This window comes from Coptis chinensis, chromosome 2 (genome assembly GCF_015680905.1).
Source record: "Coptis chinensis isolate HL-2020 chromosome 2, ASM1568090v1, whole genome shotgun sequence".
Taxonomy (NCBI): Eukaryota; Viridiplantae; Streptophyta; class Magnoliopsida; order Ranunculales; family Ranunculaceae; genus Coptis; species Coptis chinensis.
Window position 1 is genome coordinate 65841004 of NC_141457.1, and position 25335 is coordinate 65866338.

General features: G+C 37.6%; 1 pseudogene; it reads right to left on the reverse strand.

Moving 5' to 3' along the window:
• Positions 1 to 29: 29 nt before the first annotated feature.
• LOC147517226 (RNA polymerase II C-terminal domain phosphatase-like 4) lies at positions 30 to 22474 on the reverse strand (annotated as a pseudogene).
• Positions 22475 to 25335: the final 2861 nt, after the last annotated feature.

Here is a 25335-nt window from a genome sequence, read left to right on the forward strand (position 1 = left end):
TGTAGAACAGAGGGTACTTACAGTATCCATCACTTTTTCTGAATGGGATCAACTGCAAAATTTTGCTCAGATTGACGTTTCCAAAATTAATTAGCCACTTCGATCCAAATGGGTGAACCAGAACTTTTATCTTTGTGTAGCCGAATTTAGCTTTGTTTGTTCCGATTCCGTCGGAGACCATGTGTGTTACAAATGAATCAAGGTTTGTAGAACATGTGGCCCCTAATTGCACTGCCATCTCCCAAAGCTTTTAATTCTGGGAAATCTCTCCCGTCTTCCAGCCCCTGCTGAAAACTAGTTTACTGACAGCCCTTCAGAACTTCTTGTCTTACAGTTTTCAGCACCTAGAAAAAATTGGGAAGGATTGTGATTAATACATGTGGATACGTTATCGTAGAGATGATACCCAACTCTGGGTCGCATTGATAAACCAATCAAAACACAAGACAATGCATGAGTCCCCCTCGTGTAGGGGTGCAAGTAGATATCTAAATATTCGAATTCGTATTCAAAAAATCGGATATTATCCGAAAATTTTGGATATCGGATTCAGATTCGGATACTGTTATATCAGCATCCGAAAATATCCGATCCGATTTAAAAAATTAATAGTTATTATATATAATTTATTTATTTATTTATTATTGTATAAAATATTATATAAAATCATAAACTAATAATATAAAACTATAATAACAAAATAATAATAATAAATGACAAATATATATATTTATAATAGTTTTTATAGTGGTAAAATGAATTATTCAAAGCAAATAAAATTTTAATTAATATTAATTTTCGGATCGGATATTATCCGATATCCGATTCGGATAAATATTTTAATATCCGTCGGATTTGGATTCGAATTCGAATATCGGTATAAATTTTCATATTCGGATTCGGATACAGACATATCCGAATCTGAACCTATCCGTTTGCACCCCTACCCTCATGTTTATTGACGCATACATAATTACCAGGAATTGATAATTAGTTTTAACACTCAAGTGAAACATTGTTAGTTCACAACTTAACATACCATTGTGTGTTTAAATTTTTTTTTTTGATAAGGTTGCGTTTAAGTTTGTACTTCTTACTTATTCACAAGCCAAATAAACCATCGTCTCTGCTCATGCCATCAGCATCATGCTCCCACAAAAATCATCAAGCAGTGAAAAATATTCTTACATAGAATTGGCCTTATTTAAACAAGGAAAAAACCTAGGTTACATGGATACGCCATATTTTGAAAAAACTTCGTGTCGGATACGTATCCACGTATCTGTGTCGGACACATATTGCATGTAATTTATTTCGAATTTTAATATGTTGCCGTGTCCAACAATTCTTTTCCGTGTCTGATTCGGAGTGTCAATGTAACCTAGAAAAAAAAAAAAAAAAAAAAAAAAGAAAGAGAAAAATCTTCAGTAATATACCAAATCAAAAAAATCTGGTGGACTCGCTTAAGAACATTAAGAATGTTTGCAAGAGCACCCTCAGCCTTGTTTTCATCAATCTTTGATTCTGAAAGAGATTTAAATCTGAAACCGAATTGGCGACCACTTGAAGCAAAGAAATGATATCTTTTCATAAGAATTAGGTTTTCCCTATGCTTGCTCCATACCTAGAAAAGGTTAAACATGAAGTTTGTTGTCGGTAATCGAGTTGAAGCTAAAGAACTAAAAGTTAGTAACCAAAAAAAAAAAAAAAAAAAAAAAAAGTCTTGTCAAGATCTAAGTAAGCACTAGTAAAATATTTTTGTTTAAGAGAGATTCAAGGCGTATTGTCACACCCCGGATTTCGACAGAATTCGGAAAAACATTATTTGTCCCCGACTCTTCGATTTCCGAGGTGTGACGCACTCTCCACTCCCAAAAACCCATAAACAGTTTCAAATATGCGGATAATAAAAAAACCAATAAAAATTTCAATTAAACAAATGTCCTCTTCATTACAAAAATTTACAAATAAGATTAGGTTACAAATCTCTTTTCAATAACTCCTTATTAAAATTTACAAATGAAATACAAAAACATTGTCTAGACTGAAATTCTATATCACCTCAAGGGAAAACAAAACAGATCCTGAGATGCAACGCTAACGCAAACCACAAGCAGCAACCACTCTTCTTCAACACTAAACCTGTCAAAACTTATCAACTATGTTCATTGAATGAACACACCCGATAAGCAAACATGCAAATCGGGTCAGCATTATAAAATGCTGGTGTGAGTAGCTCTAAAAATACATCATATACTTATACATATATATACCCAATTCCTAAGGCAGTTAGTTCCTCCACCGAGGCGCTTTAACTTTCAACGACTAATATAACATCCTTAAACATAATAATTAAGGCAGGTAGTTCCTCCACTGAGGCGCCTTAACTTTCAATAACTAAAACAACATCCTTAAGAATAATAGTTTAAGGCAGGTAGTTCCTCCACTGAGGCGCCTTAACTTCCCACTAACCACACAACAAACTATACACATAATAAATAAGGCATGTAGTTCCTCCATCGAGGCGCCTTAGGTTCTAACTAAACTATAACCAGCCAAGCATATACAATCATCTATCTAAAGATACATCATTAACTAACATATTACCATAATTAGATTATTTCAGGCTTTCTTTGTGTGTCCCTAAAATCACGTCAGATCTATGTCTTACCTAGTTTCCCGGCTACCACAATCGCAACCAACGCCGAACATGTACATCCACATGCCTCCCTTACATAATGAGCCACTCCGTGCGTAACCACCCGGCGGGATGCCGCGACACCGTAAATCCTCACCACGGAAGCCAAATCTATGTAAGCACTGCCGCCACTATTCGGCATAAAATATTATGCGATCATCGTTCTATTTTGCGAACGGAATAATTAAGCCACTATTAAATTTCGCGGAATGGTCCGCCCGAAGGCCATTCGGATTAATCAAAAGCCCGGAAGGGCCAATCACATGAGTTGTGGTAGTCGGGGTTCTAGGATTTTCGTTATGTAATTTATTCAGGTGTCATACATTAATGACTCATAAACATTTCTACTATATCACGTGCAGGTCAATTACCTTATTGCACTAAGCCATAATATCTAGAAATATCTCAATTATATCTCATAGCCACTTTCATTATTTCACGTGCCAATATATTATTGCACTACGCCACACTCCCGTGGGCAAATATTCATCAATACTATGCTACCTCATAGTAGCATCTCACACATATAATAATGGAGCGTTTATATAAATACCTCCAAAAATATTGCATTAATGTATATATCTCAACAGATTATATAACATCTCAATATCGTCACGTGTCAAAAATACACAACATCAATGTCAAATCTTTCTTAGATAATGACAACCAAATTATGCAGGTTTCCGTACCATTTTATTTTATGGCTTGTCCCTACAATATACAACATAAAACGTAGCACAATTAAACAGTCCACAATCCACAATCAAAGCCCAATATATATATATTTTGCACACTACTCACGTCAAATCTAAATTAGATAATGACCAACCAAGTTATACAATATCCGACAATACATTATTACTATATTTGTCCATATAAACAAACATATGAAAAACTGGAAAAGTCAACATTCACAGTCAACGGTCAAAGTCAACAGTCAATAGTCAAAGTCAACGGTCAACGGTCAAAGGTCAACACCTCATGGTCAAGGTCAAACTCAACATGTCATGGTCAAAGTCAAACTGTCATCGTCAAAGTCAAAGGTGAAAGTCAACCGTCCATGGTCAAAGGTCAAAGTCAACCATCGATGGTCAAAGTCAAACTGTCCAAGTCAAAGTCAAACTGTCATCGTCAAAGTCAAACTGTCGTTTCCATTTTCGACAGGTTCATGATCATAGCCATGGTTCATGGCTAAGGTCAAAGGTGCATGACTCATGGGCTCATGACCACGGTCATGGTTCGGACCCAACTGGCCAAGCCCAAACCTTAGAACCCGAAAGTCTAAACGTTGGAAGACCCATTTAGATATATTTTAAGTCCAATGGACTGGTCCCAAGCAATATTAGAAACGGGCCCAAAAACAGTTAAGTGGTTCGGTCCAAAAATTTCAAAACAAAAAGAAAAGGGCCCAACCACTTAAATTAGATTTCGGCCCACATAAACTAAAACTAAAATTTCGGCCAACCACCCTTGAAATTTCGGCCAAACAACTTAAAATCAATTGGGCCCAACCAAAACAAAACATTCCGGCCCAAAGAACCAACCAAGGCCCAAGCCCCAGCCCAAATCGAAATGGTCATCTTCTCACCCATTTCTCCTCCTCCGGCTGACTAAAACCGCCACCACCAAACCGATCGTCCTCCCCTTTCAACACATCGGTTATGCCACAAATCGAAAACCCACCAACTTTAATACACCCAACAACTCGATTTGCTAACTCCACCTCCTACCTCCAAACTAGATCTAAAAACTTTACTGCCGCCATTAATGGCCGGCCTCAAGCTTCCAACAGCCCACTCAACCCCCACTCACCTCCAACAATACACTCAACACAACAAAGCAGAACAACACAACCAATAAACCAAAAACAGCCCCACCCACCGGCGCCATTGATGAATTTTCCGAGCTCCAAATCGCCCCCAACAGCACTCACTCACGACCCCCATCACCAACAACTTAATCCAACCCCAATCCATCTGCCTCCCGCCAACCACCAATCAACCCAACAAAAAAACAGCCCACGCACCACAGAAAAAGGTTTACAAAAAGCGACAACCACCAAAGATCTAAAAGGCATGACGGGGACGTCTGGGCTCATGCCGCCATTGACGCGACCTCTAAAAGCTTCGAAAGCCCGATTTCAACCAACGAATATCAACCAAATCCACAGTTCAACTAAAAGTATTAACACCAATATCAATGTCGGCCGGTGTAGACCACGATTATCGATTCGGCGGTTCAAAAACGCAATGATCAAGCAGGTTATCGGTTTAGCGGTTTACTTACAAATCCGAAATTCAATAAAGTTTCATAAAGCAGATGGCACGAAGTCCAATACAACAGATAATGAATAGTATAAAAAACGAAACAATATACGCCGATGTGTGTAAACTACAAATCCGGTGAAATAGCAAAATAGCTACTCACCTGTATGAACAGCTCGACGAATCCTCCTAGCCCGATTCGTCGCGCTCCAACGCTCCAGCAAACCAGCTTCTCTCTGCCTCCATTTTCATTATTTTATTATTCTCTGAACCCTATTTTCTAGAAAAAGTGTTTATATACTTGGGTCGAAACCCCAAGCCCAACACGAACTTCGGCCCAAAACCAGGCCCACGTATCCCGAGTCCGGTCCGACGAATTTTTAAAATAAATAATTTAATTAATTAATTAAATAGAAAAATACGTATTTAAAAATACGAGCATTACACGTATCTTGAACTTTTGGTTTTTTGTACTTCAGGAAATTTACCATTTACCATTACATAAACAAGTGCACTAAGAAAGCTCCCACTGGCGGCGGCTGCCTTCTAAAGGCACCGTCGCCGGAAATCTCCCTCTCATTCTTGTGATTATGGTTCCAAGAACAGATCTGAGTTGAAAGCATCTCTATTTGAGAAGATTCTCACTGAAGATTGCTGGATTCGTTCTGATTTCTAAATGGTGGCAGTAATTATGTGGGTAAAGGTTCTACCTTTCTCGTTAATTATTGTCTTTACTACCTTCGATTTTAGTACCCATTGCCATCATTGTAGTGATGGGGAGAAGAAGATAACAAATATGTTTTCATAGTTGCATGGGTTGAGAGGATAAGTTAATTTACCCATTTAATTCATTGAAGTTTGGAGGAGTTTGAGTTGTGATGTAGTATGGAGCTTCTTGTAATTCTGTTTGGAGTTTTGAGTTGAGAAGATGATGGATTAGGTTTGAGAACTTGAGATTGCAGGTTGTGAAGCTTTGAAGGCTTAAGTTTGGGACTTGATTTATTTATATTTGGCTTGAAACAACAAATTGATTTGCAGATTTGGCTTGTACTTTCCGCAATTGTTCTTATCGGGAGGAGATGGATTGATGGGTCTGCAAAACTCGTTATCTTGACTGATGAACTTTGAAAGTATTGTGACGGCATAACCTTGTACACACTATGCGTAGATGCCAAAATCAGGGTTTGAACATGATTTGTTTGTAATTCCGGTGACTGTGTGGTTGTGTGCTAAACCCATTGGAATCTGGAGGTGGTCTGATGTGATATAGCGGAGCTGCTGGCAATTCCCTTCGGTGCGTTTCGATTTGTGAGGGTGTTGCGATTTGAGGACTGGAATCTCAACTAATAAGGCTCGACGATTTGAGGACTGAAATCTCAGCTGAAAAGCTTCGATGGTTTGAGGACGGGAATCTCAGCTGATTAGCTTCGACGGTTTTAGTCTAGAATTGATTGACATTTAGCGATTGTACCACCATCAGAAACTGCAGTTAGGCTTGTGCTTTTCACATGGGCACTGACCGGAAGGAGATGGTAGCTGCAATTATACGCCCGACACTCTTGGCAATTACCTTGGTGCATGGATGACCACAAGGGTGTTGCTTACGGTGGGGCAACCAACAACAAGGGTGAAGGTTTTCGGGTCGAGAAGCTGGAGATCTGGTCTCCCCGACCCGTTGGTCCTATGGGCTTTTCGTTGGGCTTTTCAGTTTTGGGCTGGAAATTGTTGGGGTTTTTAACCAACTTGGTAGTTTCCAACCAATTTTCTTTACTTAGTACGCATGATTGTTACTAGTTGGGCAATGCCTAATTAGGTAACCACTTAGTTTATCAAAGCCCTTGTGCAAACTCGGGATGTCACGCATAGTGGGAACTTAATCCAGCCCGGGTGGTGCTTAACCCCTATTGTAAGCTTATTATTATTATATATAATATTCACATTTTGCCAAAAAAAAAAAACAAGTGCACTAATAATAAACGCAAATTTCTTTTCATAAAAAAATATGAATAAGCTCAAATTTATAGTTAATTGTTCGAAAGGCCCACGCTCATAATTGTCTTTTGGGAAATATGGATTTGAGCTCCTCTAGTACTAAAGGCTAACACGTATGTCAGCGTATTCCACAAAACCTGATAAAGTAAATTAATTATCTCAACCGTTCAATGTTCAGCTACACAATACATCAGCTATCTCCACCAGTGCTTATAATAAGATAGCATTAGTTGCCCATTACGCACTTATCCATCTTCTTTCCCACACACACACATATATGACATGGTCCCAGTGAGCAATTTGTGTTATCTTTGTTCTATTAGTATTCGGTTTGTCCATTGATGCCTGTCAGAGACTATTAAGGGGACTTTCTCTCTATCTGCTATATTAAACAGAAAGCGACTCTACAGGACAAATCTGCCGAAAAAAGAACTTTAGAAGACACCTTTTTTTTTGTAATCACTCACAAGGACCGGGTGGTTGAAAGTTTAAGTTTACCCTTGACGCTAAATAACAACGGCTCGGGTAGATGAAAGGTCAAGTATACTCCTAAAGAAAAAAAAATAAACGGCCCGACCCAACCGAAACAACCCGGTTATGAACATTGATTGTTCATACCCACAATAGATATGAACAATGATTATTTATACCTATCCATGCATGAACAATAACTATGAACATTGATTGTTCATACCCCCAATTATGAACATTAGCTATGAACAATGAGTGCTCATACCTATTTGAGCTATGAACAAGCATTGTTCATACCTATCCATGTATAAACATTGATCCAGTTATGAACATTGATTGTTCATACCCACAATAAGTATGAACATTGATTGTTCATACCTACCCATGTTGAACATAAGCTATGAACATTGATTGTGACTATGAAAACATGAACCCAAAATAGATATGAACAATAATTGTTCATACCCCAAATTATGAACATTAGCTATGAATAATATGTATGAACAAAACAGATATAAACAATAAATGTTCACACCCAAAACAGATATGAACATTGATTGTTCATACCCAAAACATATATAAACAATAAATGTTCATACCCAAAACAGACATGAACATTGATTGTTCATACCCAAAATATATATGAACAATAAATTATCATACCCAAAACATATATGAACATTGATTGTTCATACCCAAAACAGATATGAAAAATATGTGTTCATACCAACAAAAAAATATGAACCCAAAGCAGATATGAACAATAAATGTTTATACCCAAATACGTGTTCATACTTAAAGTAGGTATGAACAATATGTGTTCAATTGTAAAAAAATGAACAATCATTGTTTGATTAACATTAAAATTTTAGAGGATCTTGGTGGAATCGAACCACCATCACCTTTAGATATCTCCAAAGTGCTCCCCCATTTGAGCTAAAGATCCACCAGGGTTTAATTAAAAATAAATTAAATTAAAATTAAAATAAAATAAAATGATAATGGCGTGGTACTTCATCTTCGATGTCTTTGATTTTTTGGATAATGGTTGTCATCTTTATTCAACTTCTTTAAAATAAACGAAGCTTCGCACAACTTCGTCTATTTCCCAACTTTGGTTTTGGGTTTTTTTTCTCATAATTTCGTTTGATTAAAACAGGGAAGGGGTTTTGGGTTTTCTCTCTCGTAATTTCGTTTGATTAAAACATGGAAGAGATTCAATTTGTAGTTTGATGAGGTGCGTCATGAATCAAAAAGTCTGGTCAGTTGGAGAAGAAAGGGGTTTTGGGTTTTCTCACCCGTAATTTTGTTTATTAACAAGAAAGGGTAAAAGTGGTATTTAAGAAATATAAAATAAATCGGGCCAACTTATTTTGTCCTTAAGGGTTATTAAAATAAAAAAATTAGGTCCGCGAGTTATTTCATTGATGAAAATGGTTTTGTGAGTCATTATAAAAAAAAACTCTGTCCTCTAGGGTTGTTTTGAATCCAAAATGGGCCTTGGGACCAATTTCTTGTATATTAAAGGGAGTTAATATCATACACGACAACACAATTTTCTTCCTTTGACGATCTACCATGCCCATACATGGAACTGAAACAAGACTGTGAGGGAGTAATATTCACATCTAATGAATATCAGGCGCGTGTCCAGCATAAGCAGAAATATCTTACCGACCTCATGTCCTCGACCTCCGAGCTTGCTTCATAAGCAACTCGCCTCATGCAGGTGGTCCACTACAGTTCGTACTACAAGCAGCGACATCATTACCTGATCTAAGATGTTCGTCCTACTAGCTCGCTCCAGGTGATGCAGGTCGAACGGACGACCTCATGCAGAACGCTTCATCTCATGACATCATCCATCATATAGATGCAATCATTACCAAAGCCATACTTACACAATCCATTACCATAAATTACGAGCCATTGTAACCACTCCCCATCATTACAAAATTCCTACCAACACCATACATACACTCTTTCTCAATCTCAACCATACATCTGGGCTTGTTAGTACACGTGTTGTATGGATCCTCATGTTCATCAACTATAAATACCCCCAGCATGAACTATACTAGACCTGATTCTACTATCCCCCCAGTAGTGAGAGATAGATACGTAGGCAGTTCGCTCCAAACGAACTCGGTCTTTCCAATCTATAAATCCCTTCTCCTCTACCTTGTTCACATTTATAAAGCCCTAATTAATTAACATCCCAGAAAACCCAACTCGGTTTGCTAGCATTCAAAGTACAACAAAGACAAACCAATATCTAAATGGAGCTGCCCAGGTTTCCCCAGGAAACCTACTCTAATGTATCATAACTTACAAGATCATAACAAGGAAAAAACACTCACAACTCACCAATTCAAGACACAGCAGACAAATTCTCAGTGGACAAGGGCTCTAGGTCGCCTTCCACGGTATTTCGATCACCCGCAACAGTTGAGGTACCAGCAACATTCACTTCCACAGCCACACCAGGAGCGACCTGATCAATATGGGACTCAATGACTTCCAGAGTAGTTGCAAGTAAGATAGGAGCATCACATGCATCTCCCAGTACGTGTAACACTGGTGTACTGAAAGCCCCGCGTTCATGCTCCTCTTTGAAAGCTTTGTACTCTGCCTCTAGCTCGAGATAATCAGCTTCTAGAACTTGATAAGCCTCAATAGCCTTCCGAGCGACATCCTTACAATGCTGGGCATAACCCGTCACCCTGTCAAGCTCCACCCTCATAGCACTAAGCTCCAACTTTTCTCCTTCCAGCTCGGTGCTCATCAAGATCTTCTCCAAGCAAGCGTTCTAGTGCTGTTTCTTTAGCTCCTCGAGCTCCTTGAGGTCAATGGCATGCACGTCCTGGACATTCCTCAACTCATCCTTCAGTTTGGTTACGGACTCCTTCTCTGATTCAGCGATTTGAGCGATCTCCTTCAACTTCTAGTATCCATTCACAAGCTACACAAGCAAAAATACAACAGCAGTCAATCTTTGAAGTTCAAGTCAAGAATTAATAAGTAAGCCCTGTAGAGCGTCACTTACCAAATAGTGGGCAAGATCCATTCACCTCAGATTTTCAGCTAGGTCCTTGGAATCCAGCTCCTCATGGTTACCATCCAAAGTTATCTGATCAATCATGCAGACTGCAATCTTACTCGACTTGTACCTGACGGTCAATTCTTTTCACCGTTTGCTGCACCCCCTAGTCGTCCACATACACCACTTGGCAGTCCAAGTCATCATCAGCCACGACAAACTTCCCACTCGCCTTGTTCAGGACCTTCAACCTCGCCGTCGAGCTGTGGTCTCGAGGCCCTGGTGGCTGGCTCTGACAGACTCTAAAGGTCTCCAGGTCTAAGATGCTTAGGTCGGGCGCAGTCCTTGACCTGGAGCTACGAGAGGTTTTACTCCCAACTCGTTCGCCAACAGCACAGGAGCTACCACCAACAATAAGCTTCGCCGCCCTTGCAACCTTAGCAACCCTCGGCTCAGCCACATCAGCTTTCCTCTTTAGCGATCTGCTTCGCTCGGGAGGTGTGAAATGGATTTCGTCTAAGTCCAAGGAAGCGCTACCGGACCCCCTTCCCCCTTCAGGTCGCCTACTCTACCCGCCAGCCCCAGAGGCTCAAGCCCCACCTGCGGGTCGCTGGTGACCAGGACGGTTTCGGTTTCTTTCCTCCCTAGTCTCCATCACTGATTCACTGGAAGCTTCACGGATAACTAGGCCCCGAGCCCTTTTCTTATGACTTTTCCTCTTCTCCCTGATCGCGCAACCTCCTCTTTATACAAAGTAGCTCGCTACTTCGGGAAGTTTCCCCTGCTTCTGAACTAGAGTAAGCTTCGCAAATGACTCTATCACCCCACGTTTGGTTCGTTTTTTGATATCGACCTCTGCAAAAACAGCAAAGAAGCAGTTCAAATACAAACTCAACAGTCAGAACATCAAACCAATAAGACAATACACTAATACCCACCCGAAAAGTTACAAACCCTAGTGTTTACACCCAATCCTATGGCACAATAATTCCCAGCTACCAACAACGGCCTTCTCTCCCACGCCTCATTACTCACACCATCCAGCATGCCATACTTTCTTGTTCGTGTTTGAAAGCTAAAGTTATGAGCCCGAGATCGCTTCACAGAGAAGTGCTCAGCAATGTCAGGGACCCCTATGTGATATTCACCACTCGCATTCAACAGGTCGAACACCCTAAGCAGCTACCAGGTATTACCCACGAACTGGCAGGGTGCTTTCCCACAAAAGTTCAAAAATTCACAAGCTAGCTTCGAGAACGGTATCCTCATACTAGCTCTCAGCTGCCCCTCGCAGACTACTACTGTGTAGTTCGCCGGCGTGTACCTCTCACTGAACACGTTTGCTTTCTCTCCTAGTTCGTTTATCTCCAAGTCACTTACATTTATCCCATAAGCTTCCCTCAGATCGGCGAAAGTCTTCACCGCACGTTTATTTACAACCCTAGGGGGCAGCCCACTAGAAGACACCCCTCGTCGTGACTTGAAGTGCTAGCTACAGCAACCATATAATTAGATCAGACATCATCCTCATCCTCACTCTCACTCTCACTCTCACTCTCATTCTCACTCTCACACCTCACTGACTTCTCTCTCTCTTTTTCATACTAACCACAACTTAACGATACTTCTCAAATCTCCTCAGATCGAGTATCGTCAGAGTCAGACATCTCTTTTTTCCTTAGCAAGTATCAATCCTAAACAAGTAAAACTATAAATGGCCTACCAACTGAATGCAAAAAGCAAGGGCAGAAGAAAAATGACGAGCAACAATGGCAGAAGCACTAACCTAAGAAACCCTAGCCTTGCATTTTTGCTGGAGGAGAAACAAGAAATGACTTTTCAGATCTCCAAATTTGGTTTTATACAGCCGACCCTTCAGTTCTCGATGCATATCATGATTGCCCCTATACTCTAGACGACACGCCCCCTACAGAGTTGTCTTTTCAAAATCCCAGAAAACGAGGAGGTGATTTTTCTCTTCACAACTACACAGATTCTTCCATGTGCCAATCACGTGCCTGCTAGAATCCAGCTCCAGTTCGTTATACGATACAAAACGAGCTCTCCCACATGGTGGATATTTCTGTTCACAAACGTTCACCTTCTCACATATGCTAGACATGTGTCACCGTTCTTTCTCAGTAGATTACTTCTCCGTATAAAGCGACCTACTGAGATGGGGCTGTGTGAGGGAGTAATATTAACATCTAATGAATATCAGGCGCGCGTCCAACATAAGCAGAAATATCCTACTGACCTCATGTCCTCCACCTCCTAGCTTGCTTCATAAGCAACTCGCCTCATGCAAGTGGTCTGTTTCGATCCCCACATACGTGGCTAACGTCTATTAGTAGGGGTCTCCACTTTATTCGTTTAATCAACTAGACTGAAACCCAATTTGCAAACCATGGATTGATGTACATGCCCATTAACTCATGTGTCTAGGGCTGAACCCTAGCCACATGGCTTGCCACTTACGTACAGTAATTTATGTCCAGATTCATTTCTTATCAAAGAGATAATTATCAATTAAGAGTCATGTTCAGTTATGATTACTTGAGCTACAAGAAATCTCTACTCTGCACATATAAATATCAAACTATTTTTCATACAGAACTACGTTCTTGAGACTTGATCCCATCGATAATTTTGGTACGTAGGCAACCGAAAGGTACAGTCTCATCATTCACTCAATCACCATCACTTTTCTCACTACTCTTCTACGTTATTCACCTCTTTTGTCACCACTTAGTGTTTTGATCATATTTTGTCGAAACATAATTGGCCCTATTTGTGGGGAACTAGCGAAAAAGGCATTTTGAGTGAGAAAGCTAATTTCCAATTCATCAGTAAGTTATCCGTAGCAATCCGCCAAGACAACTTTTCACTTAATCAAGTTGCATGCGACCCTACTATCGTTCCACCAATGTGCCAAATTATTCAGTGTGACGTTATTGCCTTTGACGATTCTCCATCCTTTGATGCGAATAATGTAAGTCAAATGCCTCGAGAAGCACTTCTTCAAAAGTTCAAGCGTGTACGGATCGGAAATAGAACAGTTACTACAAGCATCGTCTAAAATGAACCATTCCTCTAAAAGATGATGTGACATCTATCACACCACAATATAACACACGCCAACAACATCGTAGCGTGTGGGATAGTTTACGTGGTAAGGATGAGATTCCCATTGTTCCCAACGTTCGGTAATCTACGAGTTCTCGAAAATAGTGTTGTATCTGTAACACCTCAACGTAACACATATAGTTGCGTGTGGGATCATTTATGTGGTGATGATTAGATTCTCGTTATTCGTAAAGGTTACCCATGAGTTCAAGACGATAAATACGGACTTTGCACTAGTTACTTTTCACGAATCTCAGCAAAATATTTCCAATTCATAATTGTTCATTGTCGTTTGATAGTGCCGATAGTCGTCTCATATTCTTTGTTAGCAAGACTCTTATATCAGCTAAATCAAGGCATTCTTGCATTGAGAAAATTACATTGGCCTTGTTTCTTACTGCCAGACATTTTAAGCTTATTTCCATGAAGGAATCATCGAAGTTTATACTGACTATCCGCTGCGTAATTTTTTTCGCAATGTCTACGAATTGAGTCACAGAATGTAAAAGTTACCTTAGCGCTTACAACATTGTCTCTGACACTCATACAATTAAACAGAGACAAACTTTGGTTTCGCTAATGACTGATTTTCTTATTGATGATATTCCTATGTCGAACGCATTACTCGATGAGGAAAATGACGATCCATAATTGTCATTAGCTCCCGAGAGCGATGACTTGAAATATTTATCGGATATATCAGCTGATTGCTAGATTTACACCGATAGTTTGCATAATAAGTCTGCCTCCGGTCTTGGTTTTGTCATCTTGCAGCTGAATGAAGACATAATTGAGAGGTCTCTATGTTTGGGTTTTGACACTTCAAATAATATGGGCGAGTACAAAACCGTCATTTGTGGTATATGCACAACTCTTCAGCTGGGGGTGACTAAGTTCTGATTAATTATTCTAAGTTAGTCGCTAGCCATTTTGAATGTTAATATGCAGCTCGCGATAATAGAATGGTCGTTTATCTGTACTTAATTCAACAAATTGCATAAAATTTTACATCTATCAGTATTGTACAGTATCCACGTTATGATGTACGACATCCTGATTCTATTGCAACTTATTTGTGGATACCACATTTAGCTACGTCAGTCTAAGTTTGAACGCTTTTACGCTCGCTTAGTACGTTATTATCGCTACGACAAAATCTGACGAAGTTAACACGTTTAGCTTCGTCAGTCTAAGTTTGAACGCTTTTACACTCGCTTAGTACGTTATTATCGCTACAAAAAAATCTGATGAAGCTACCGCGTTTAGCTTCGTCAATTTAAGTTTGAACGCTTTTACACTCGTTTAATATGTTACTATCGCTCTGACAAAATCTGACGAAGTTACCATGTTTAGCTTCGTCAGTCTAAGTTTGAACGTTTTTACGCTCGCTTAGTACGTTACTATCGCTAAAACAAAATTTGACGAAGTTACTACGTTTAGTTTCGTCAGTCTAAGTTTGAATGCTTTTACGCTCGCTTAGTACGTTATTATCGCTACAACAAAATCTGACAAAGTTATCACGTTTAGCTTCGTCAGTCTAAGTTTGAATGCTTTTATGCTCGCTTAGTACGTTATTATCGCTACGACAAAATCTGACGAAGTTGTCACGTTTAGCTTCGTCAGTCTAAGTTTGAACAGTTTTACATTCGCTTAGTTCGTTATTATCGCTACGATAAAATCTGACGAAGTTACCGCATTTAGCTTCGTCAGTTTAAATTTGAACGTTTTTATGCTCGCTTAGTACGTTACTATCACTTCGACAAAATCTGACGAAGTTACCACGTTTAGCTTCGTCAGTCTATATTTGAACGTTTTTACACTCGCTTAGTACGTTACTATCGCTACAACAAAATTTGACTAAGTTACCACGTTTAGCTGCGTTAGTCTAAGTTTGAATGCTTTTACGCTCGGTTAGTACGTTATTATTGCTACGACAAAATCTGACGAAGTTACCATATTTAGTTTCGTCAGTCTAAGTTTGAACCATTTTACTCTCGCTTAGTACGTTATTATCGCTACAAAAAAATTTGACGAAGTTACCGCGTTTAGCTTCGTCAGTTTAAGTTTGAACACTTTTACGCTCGTTTAGTACGTTACTATCGCTCAGACAAAATCTGACGAAGTTACCATGTTTAGCTTCGTCAATCTAAGTTTGAACGCTTTTACGCTTGCTTAGTACGTTACTATCACTAAAACAAAATTTGACGAAATTACCACGTTTAGCTTCGTCAGTCTAAGTTTGAACGTTTTTACGCTCGCTTAATTTGTTATTATCGCTACGACAAAATCTGATGAAATTACCACATTTAGCTTCATCAGTCTAAGTTTGAACGCTTTTATGCTCGCTTAGTACGTTATTATCGCTATGACAAAATCTGACGAAGTTATCATATTTCGCTTCGTCAGTCTAAGTTTGAATAGTTTTACGCTCGCTTAGTACGTTACTATCCTTTCGACAAAATCTTGCGAAATTACCACGTTTAGCTTCGTCAGTCTAAGTTTGAACGTTTTTACGCTCGCTTAGTACGTTACTACCGCTACAACAAAATCTGACTAAATTACCACGTTTAGCTTCATCAGTCTGTGTTTGAATGCTTTTACAATCCCTTAGTACATTACTATCGCTACGACAAAATCTGGCGAAGTTACCACGTTTAGCTTCGTTGATAAAGTTACCACGTTTAGTTTCATCAGTCTAAGTTTGAACGCTTTTATGCTCACTTAGTACGTTACTATCGCTACGACAAATTCCGCCCAAGTTACCACGTTTAATTTCGTCAGTCTATGTTTGAACGTTTTTACGTTTTTACGCTTGCTTAGTCTAATTTTACCAAGTTAAGTTAGCATTGGGCATTTCATTCTATTTCATTTCAACTACATAAATCAACAACATTGTTAGTTTTCCATAGGTATATTATCTGACACAACAACAATATTCAATAGCAAACCTATACTTTATTTTTATTTTTCATCAAAAGAATTTTTTGCTCTATAGTATTACATTCATATAATTACCTAATTAATGTTTATGTCAATTGTCTTACGGTCGCTCGATTAAATCTTCGTTTTTTTTATTTGAAATCTGCATTCGCTTCGCTTAGCGCTTTCGGTTAAATATTTTCCGCCAGTTTCATTATTTTTCTAAGGCATTGTGCCGATCTTTCTACGAAAAATTTTCTGAGCGAATCTTTCCAAGCAAATTGAACATTTCCAACAGTTTCATTATTTTTTTGTAAGGCATTGAGCCGCTTTTTCTGAGCGAATCTTTCCGAGCGAATTGAAACTTTCCGACAACTTCATTATTTTTTCTAATGCAACGAGACGATCTTTCAGAGTGAATCATTCCAACAGCTTTATTGAGCCAATCTTTCTTACCAAAATTTTCCGAGTGAAACTTTTCTCCCGCTTCTTTATTTCGTTTACAGCATTAAGACAATCTTCTGAGCGGAACTTTCTTAGCAAACATTTTTGTCAGCTTATTTAATTCTTCTAAGACATTAATCAAAACTTTTCTTCGTGGACTTTTTGCTCGTATAACACCTTCGTTTCTACCTGCGGCAAAACGAAAATAACTTTTCGTCAATCTTTCAGACTTAACCAAAATTTTATGATAACTGATAACAAAAATACTAATATATCTGTTTTCGACACTTCTTTGTCATATTTTCCGCACTTTTCTCCATTTTGTTCGTCTTTTTCTGCAGGCCAAATTTAATTTTGATCGAAACCCAATAATTTAAGCTTAATATCCTAGCCGATCCAATTTGAAGTTGCTCTATCCTGAACTAGATTATGCCGCGGCCTCGTGTATTCGCTATATCTGTCACTTTTTTTCCACATCACCAAGTCTACAATCTTCAAAAATTCTTACTATTTTTTATTATCTTTCGCCCGTGTAATATAGTCGTTTCTACCTGCGGAAAAAAAAACAAAAAAAATAAATAAATAAATAAAACACTTTTCGTCATTTATCTGGTGCCCACCATCTTCCTGTTTAGTGCAAAGACAGAGCAAGTGAGTGACTGTTGTTATTCTAGTGCTGCCTTGAACATGACTATAGTTATCTGAAAGCGATGATCATGCGAAGTAACAAACTGAAAAACCAAACTTGAACAAGTGACATTAGCTAAGAGTGCTAATCTAAATATCCTAAAGAGCTAGATGAACTTTACATCGTATTAAGTGTCAATCTCTAATAGAAAGAATTGGAAAGTCACGCAACACATAGACATTAGCTAAGAGTAAACAATATATGCACCATATAAGGAAAAATACATATAAAACAGATAAAACAGCTCCACTAGATGGATACAATTCATCTTCTAAAGATCTCATCTCTTTTTTGCTTTAGATTCGTTCTTGAAAGATAAAGTTTGAATATTGGAAGTTATTGAAGAGAACAGGTGCAACGAGAAAAAAGATAGCCAAAATTAGCCCTGTTTTCTCTCTATCTCTGATGTGATAATTAATCGATGAGGTATGAAACCCAAGTAACCCCCATGTTCATGCCGACCAATGAAGTCATAGTCATGTGCACCATGTTTATTCAGATTTGTTGTATATATTCAGTATAATATGAGTTCTTTAGCCGAAAACAAATATGGTATGACCGTATGAATTATGTTAAACATTTGAGTATTTTTAACGCCTAAAATAGTGATCTTGTGATATTCTGAATAGATGAAAGCCATTAATTCTTGGTTCATTTGTATCTTGCCAAGCTACTGTAAATAACGCCTATCGTTTTGATTAAATAATGCCTATCGTTTTGATTAAATAACGCCTATCGTTTTGAGAAGAGGCAAATACGAACAAGAGAAAAAAGATTACCCTGCATGCATCGACTTCACCACTTGTACTAACTATTTCGTTGTCTATGCATAAACGTCTTCGCAGTTTATAGAGCTTAGCCACTGTTTATATAATATTTCTTCGATCTAGTTTTACATTGCTGGTTGGATTCTTATCTATTCCACACTCTTATCTAATCCAAATTCTTATCTAATTCGAAATTGGCATCCAGTTTTAGTTGCTAAAATCTTCCCCTTTGAATCCAATTCGTATTTAACTTCCTTTTATTCTTATTATTACTAAACTGCCCCTATATTTAATTTTCACTATCTAACCTAATATAAATCTTCTACTGGCATGAGTCGTCAAAATCAATTTTATTATTATTACGTAATTATTTCAGTACAGTTTTTGTCATCAATTTCTTTTGCAATTTTTTCTGTGCCACCCATTTCAATTCTCACTTCCGCCATCTTTCATTTAATTACATTGCATCCCATATAAGTTAGTTTAACATTATTTCATTCACAATAATTCACGATTTGTTCCCGACAGTCCATTTTTCTATCGTTTACATTCACACGACACTTTGTTATACATTCCGCTCATTCTTTTCTTATTCCATTTTTTCTTTGATTTTTCTTCTCTTCTTTGCCATATGAATTTTGTTCATATGCCAAAGAGGGGGCGGTATTTCGACCCCCACCTACGTGACAAACGTCTATTAGTAGGGGTCTCCACTTTATTAGTTTAATCGATAGGCTAAAGCCCAATTTGCAAACCATGGATTGATGTACAGACCCATTAACTCATGTGTCTAAGGTTGAACCCTAACCACATGGCTTGCCACTTATGTACATTAATTTATGTCCAGATTCATTTCTTATCAAAGAGATAATTATCAATTAAGAGTCATATTCAGTTACGATTACTTGAGCTACAAGAAATCTCTACTCTACACATATAAATACCAAACTATTTTTCATACAGAACTACGTTCTTGAGACTTGATCTCATCGATAATTTGGGTACGTAGAAAATTGAAAGGTACAGTCTCATCATTCATTCAATCACCATCACTTTTCTCATTACTCTTCTACGTTATTCACCTCTTTCGTCACCACTTAGTGTTTTGATCATATTTTGTCGAAACATGGTCCACTATAGTTCGTACTACAAGCAGCGACATCATTACCCGATCTAAGATGTTCGTTCTACTAGCTCGCTCCAGGTGATGCAGGTCGAATGGACGTCCTCATCATGCAGAACGCTTCATCTCATGACATCATCCATCATCTAGATATAATCATTACAAAAGCCATACTTACACAATCCATTACCGCAAATTACGAACCACTGTAACCACTCCTCATCATTACGTAATTCATACCAACACCATTCATACACTTTTTCTCAATCTCAACCATATATCTGTGCTTATCAGTACACGTGTTGTGTGGATCTTCATGTTCAACAACTATAAATACCCCCTGTATGAACTACGCCAGACCTGATTCTACTCTCCCCCCAGTAGTGAGAGATAGATACGTAGGCAATTCACTCCAAACGAACTCGGTCTTTCCAATCTATAAATCCCTTCTCCTTCAACCTTGTTCACATTTATAAAGCCCTGATTAATTAACACATTTACAAAGACCACCTGGAAGATGTGGGGAACCGTGATAATAAAAAAAACGAAGGTGTTTGTTAATGTTACAGTCAAAAAGTCATATCCTCATATTAATGATTGATGATGTCGGCATAACCACAGTGATCCACACGCTTAATGCAAAAATAAATACTGCTCCAACATTATTGTTGGCTAGCAAGAGTCTTCACTAATTAAACAAAAATATCTATCGATTAAAAGTAAATTAGTACATAAATACTAATTGAGCAGAGACCAACTGTATGACAGGGACGCCATGAAACAAGTTAGACTGAAGAACGAGCTAAACAAAAGCAAAGACAAATAGCACTTAAATTTGTCGTCCAAAGGTTATAACTAATAAGAAATTGAACTTACAAATTCTGTGTCATCAAGAATGACCACGACACCGTCTGCACCGAGTACCACATCAAGACCTTTATGATGTTTTTGGGTGCCAATCAGCTTGAGAAACTACTTTGCAATCAAAGTACACTCTTGCTGGATCAACTAGATCTGCCATTTGTAATGCATAGGCTTTTTCTCCCATTGTGTAAATATACATTTCATACATGCTACTGGCTTCTCTCAGAAACGTTCGAACAAAGGGACTCAACTTTGTCATCATAGGCATCCTGTCCAACTTGGAAAGGCTCCCTTTTGGAATATCTACCGTTATTAAATTGCTAATCGGCAGTAACAATTAAGTACAAACAATGAATAAAGCTAAATGAATGAGCAATAGTCAAGAAATGTACGATTTCATTCCAAAAATACAAATTGCATGAAACTCAATTTTTTACGTCTTTGCATCAATATCACAATTATTTGATTAAAAAGAATCAGTATAGCAAACTTCTACATGAAAACCAGTTATTGAAAGTGTAAGTTGCAATTTGTAGAACAAGTTTTCGGTAGAGTGTAAACTAAGCCAACGATGAAATATGGTCAGAAGGTTAGCCAAAGTTACATATGAACCAAATAAACAAAACAACAGCATTCATATACATAATACCAAAGGGATTTAGAGAATCTGATTTTACAAGACATATTAACCACTCAAGAAAAACAGTGTAAAACAAAATGTGTGAAGACCTTAGGTCCACAAGTACATCTGCTAAATGGCCTCCAATTGGTAAAAACATGAAAAATTGAAAGAAAAAATAAATTAAAAAAAAAAAAAAATGCTTTAGTCCCTTAGGACAAGGGCAGTTGAAGCTCGAAGCAGTTTGAACGATCAAGCTTCACTAGATATGCTTGAAGCGTAGGTACCACATGAGTGGGCAAGATAAAGTCCACCTGAGCATCAGTTTAACGAATTCAAGCTGCAATACAGCTATCTCATCCAACCCATAAAGGAATATAATTCATTCAATCTCATAGCTTATTTGTTGATACCACAAATAAAGGCATAAGATTAACAACCCAATAAGAATTATTAACCATGATGCCAGACAAGGACGAGTACTGACACTATGACATGGATAGTAGATATGGAATACGGCAGTCTTAAACATTTGGGGACTTGGATACGGGTACAGAATCTTGTCCTATACTTTAAGCTGTTTTATAGTTATGGTTTACTAATCTGATTGAAATTTTAATTATAAAAAGGGGTCTAAATGAAATTCATAGTAGCTGATGAGATTCATCCTGAACTATCATCAATGCCTTCAAAAATCAGTGCCATAAGATGCAATATGTGTAACTAGCACTATCAGATGTTCAGTTTCAGAAACTAATGGTATTTTTAGATGTCAGAGATATTGCAGCGAAAAACATTCGGTCATTGCATTTTCCTATGTACGTTTTTTTCCTAATAATTTCCCTATCAACCAAACACGCCAAGAATTCTGAATGTTTCATGATATCTTTACATACAATGATATTCAGTTCAAAATAATAGGTTCATAATGATTCCCTTCATACAAACAGGTAGAATTGACAATACAAAATAAAATAAAAAAATGAGAAATTTACAAGCAGGTAGGAAAGTTGTTAAATAGATCTCACCTTGCAAGGAATCTATTTGGTTATTTAAATAATCCTCCTCAGGAGAGATCAATAAGCCTAGTTGAATTGAGTAATGTGTGGTCCAAATCCAAAACCAAGTAAAGCTTTCTGTTTCTCAACAAGCTCTTCAAATCAGAGCCATGTAATCGATCCATTTCATCACTAACAATCTTTAAATTCTGTAAAAACCTATTACAAGACATGATTAAACAAATTTAATTGAACACATACAAAGCAAATACAAAAAATATTGCAGAAGTACATTACGACTGATCATTGTAAGAAAAAATTGGAAAATTCCCCCTTGAGATAAGCAGACACCAGATGAACGCCCTAGGTACTGTCAAAAATACCTTGTGTGTGTATCCAATTGGTACTGCTGACACATCGTTAACAATAACACCACACCTAACACCACACCTGACACACATCACAAAAAACCTGGATGATGGACTTGTAGGAAACTTATTCCAAAAATATACTTATTGTTAAATAAACAAGAAAATCAAATTGATATAACAAATATATCATGAACAAACATTTAGTTCACCAAACAAACAAACCTTTTAGTTCAACTAATGAACTTAATTTACCAATGATTAAATCCGAGCCTAGTGAAGATTCACTATGTCCTTAAGACAGATTTTCCCTCTCACAGTGCTTGAAGGTTGATGGAAAACTATTTCCCAAGATAGAACAGATTTCCTTCTATAGAAAGCTAGCACTTCAATTCTATAGACTCAGTGAACATAACATAGTATTTGACTAAGAACAGAGGGAAAAGAGAAAGATCAGAACTCTGTGTGATATGGTGTGTCTTTCTCTCCAAATTCATCCACTATTTATTGGTGAGTGATGCCCCTTCGAAACAACACAGTGACTCTTGGGAAAAAGTAAGCAACTCTTTGAAAAGTCACATGTTTCGAAAAGACACACCATTTCGGCATAAAGCACTATTTCGAACTAGTACCTATTTCGAAAGGTCACACCTTTTCGGCATGATGCACTGTTTCGAACCAATGCACATTCCGAAAGGTCACACCTTTTCGGCATAATGCACTGTTTCGAACTAGTACATCATTTTGAAAAGGTTTTTATCACTTTACGTACTGTTTCAAGAGAAACCCATTTTCATCTCAATGTGGGATAACTTGGGAGACAAATTACTCATTCATATCTCAATGGATTTGTGCAAATCCATTTTTCTAACAGGTCTTCCAAACAACATAGTTCATTCTCTGAAGGGGCCTCCGCACAGGGGCGGATCCAACATTTCAACTCTCTCCGAGCTAAGCAATAATAGCCAGAGTCTTAAACAAAAAAAATAATAGACACATTCCAAATAAACAACTAAAACACCAGAATTCACAAGTAGCCAAATATATATACTAATTCATCAAAACATCTAGTCAAGTTCGACTACAGATTTATTTAAAAAGCAAAACTACTTAAACGATATTTTACAGTCTTGCGGGGGTCAAAATCATCTATTACCAAATCTAGATCAATATCATTAGCAAAATCTCTTTCAATGTAGATGACCATTGAATCTGCAAGAAACTCATCCTCTATCTTGTTTTGAAACTGTGTTTTGATAAGTTAGAACGCCCTTTCTGTAGTTGTTGTAGATATGGGAAGAGTAAGTACAAGACAAACCAATCTATTAATCAAGTGGTAGGACTTCGACTTTCCAGTTTCAACTAATCTTCTACACAGCTCAGACATCATGGACATATTATAAAAAACAGAATTACGAAAAACATTAATCTCATAATGCCGCAGCTAAGTTCTCAATATAAGTAACTCTTGATCACTGAAATCTCGAAAGTAAAATCTCTCAGCAAGACTGCAAATGTCATCAATCCTAAATAATTTGAAAACATATTTAGGGGTCAAAACAAAGCTAAGAGTAAAAAACAAAGCTAAGAGTAAAAAACTATATTGTTTTCTCTGTGAATCTACTTTTCAGCTCTATTAACTGAAAATCTATGGCACTGTTATATATATCAACGCGATACCGATGCTCAAACGTTATGCAATCATGTTGCTGACAAGAACGACCCGTGCCCATCGTATAGCGTGCATCCATATCAGGCATATCAATGTTATTCTTCTTGCAAAACAAATCAACTTCACAAAAAAAAGTGCTCCAACCATCGTCTTTAGTTTGTCACATGCTTCTTCCTTATTGAAACCTTCTTCTCCACAACACAACAAAAAAATAATGGAGAGAGCAAGAGAGAAAAAGTAAAAGAAGTTGTTAGTCTTTTTCAAACCAGTTGAATAGATGAGAGGGAGGTATAGTATCTAACTGGTTATGTTGTGCAGAGGTAGGGGCGAACCCAGGAGAGGGCTACAGGAGGCTTTAGGCCGGGTCCATTTGGTAAAAAAAAAAATAGTATGTATCTAAATCTAAAGCCCAGCCCAGTTGCCCAAAAGTTTCTCCTGAAGTCTAACAACCCAGCGATAAACAAAAGAACCCGGCAATATCTCTGAACATAAATACAGACGATAAACAAAAGAACAACCCGGCGATATCTCTTGAAGTCATGATTCTTCATTCCTCACTAACAACTCTAATTGCCTAATTCTAATCCACGTTCTTCACTCATTCTACTATTCATTTTCCTCAGGTAATTTATTATATATGTTAGTTTTTTTTTCCTTAGTTTTTTAAAATATGAAATGTTGATGGATAATTGGTTTTTGGTTTTGATTATTTGCAGCCATCTGATAAGATTAGTAAAGTGTTGTTTACTTGTGAAGTTGTTTGGTGATCAATTAACTGAGGAAAAAGCATAAAGTTTTAAAAGGTGAGTTTTTTAGTGTAAGCTAGTTTGTTTACTGTGGATTTGTGAAATTGTGGAAAGAAATGATTTTGGTTATTCTTTTTTTAATTGCATTGCTTGATTTGGTGGAATGTAGGTTTTAGATATGTGAAAATTGTTGTTTGAAAATTGAAATGTTGATATGGTTCGCTGGTTGTGAAATTTTATATGTTATGTGTTAATGTGTCGTCATGTCAAGATGTAATGTTTTTCTTCTTTGGATTTGAATTTTGGTGCTTGTTAGAATCGAAGTGTGTGAGTTTATAGATAAATGTGTGAGTTTTTTTACTTTTTTATTTTAATGTTTCAGACGTCTAAAATGCCAAAGGGAGTGCGAAAGATAGATTCATTCTTTAAACCAAAAAAGACCAAGACATCCAATGTTGCTAGAACTATTGAAAAGGATGATCAACAGATTAAGTCCGTTTAAAGCTCCAAAGAGTTGAGCCCATTGAACAAGTTCG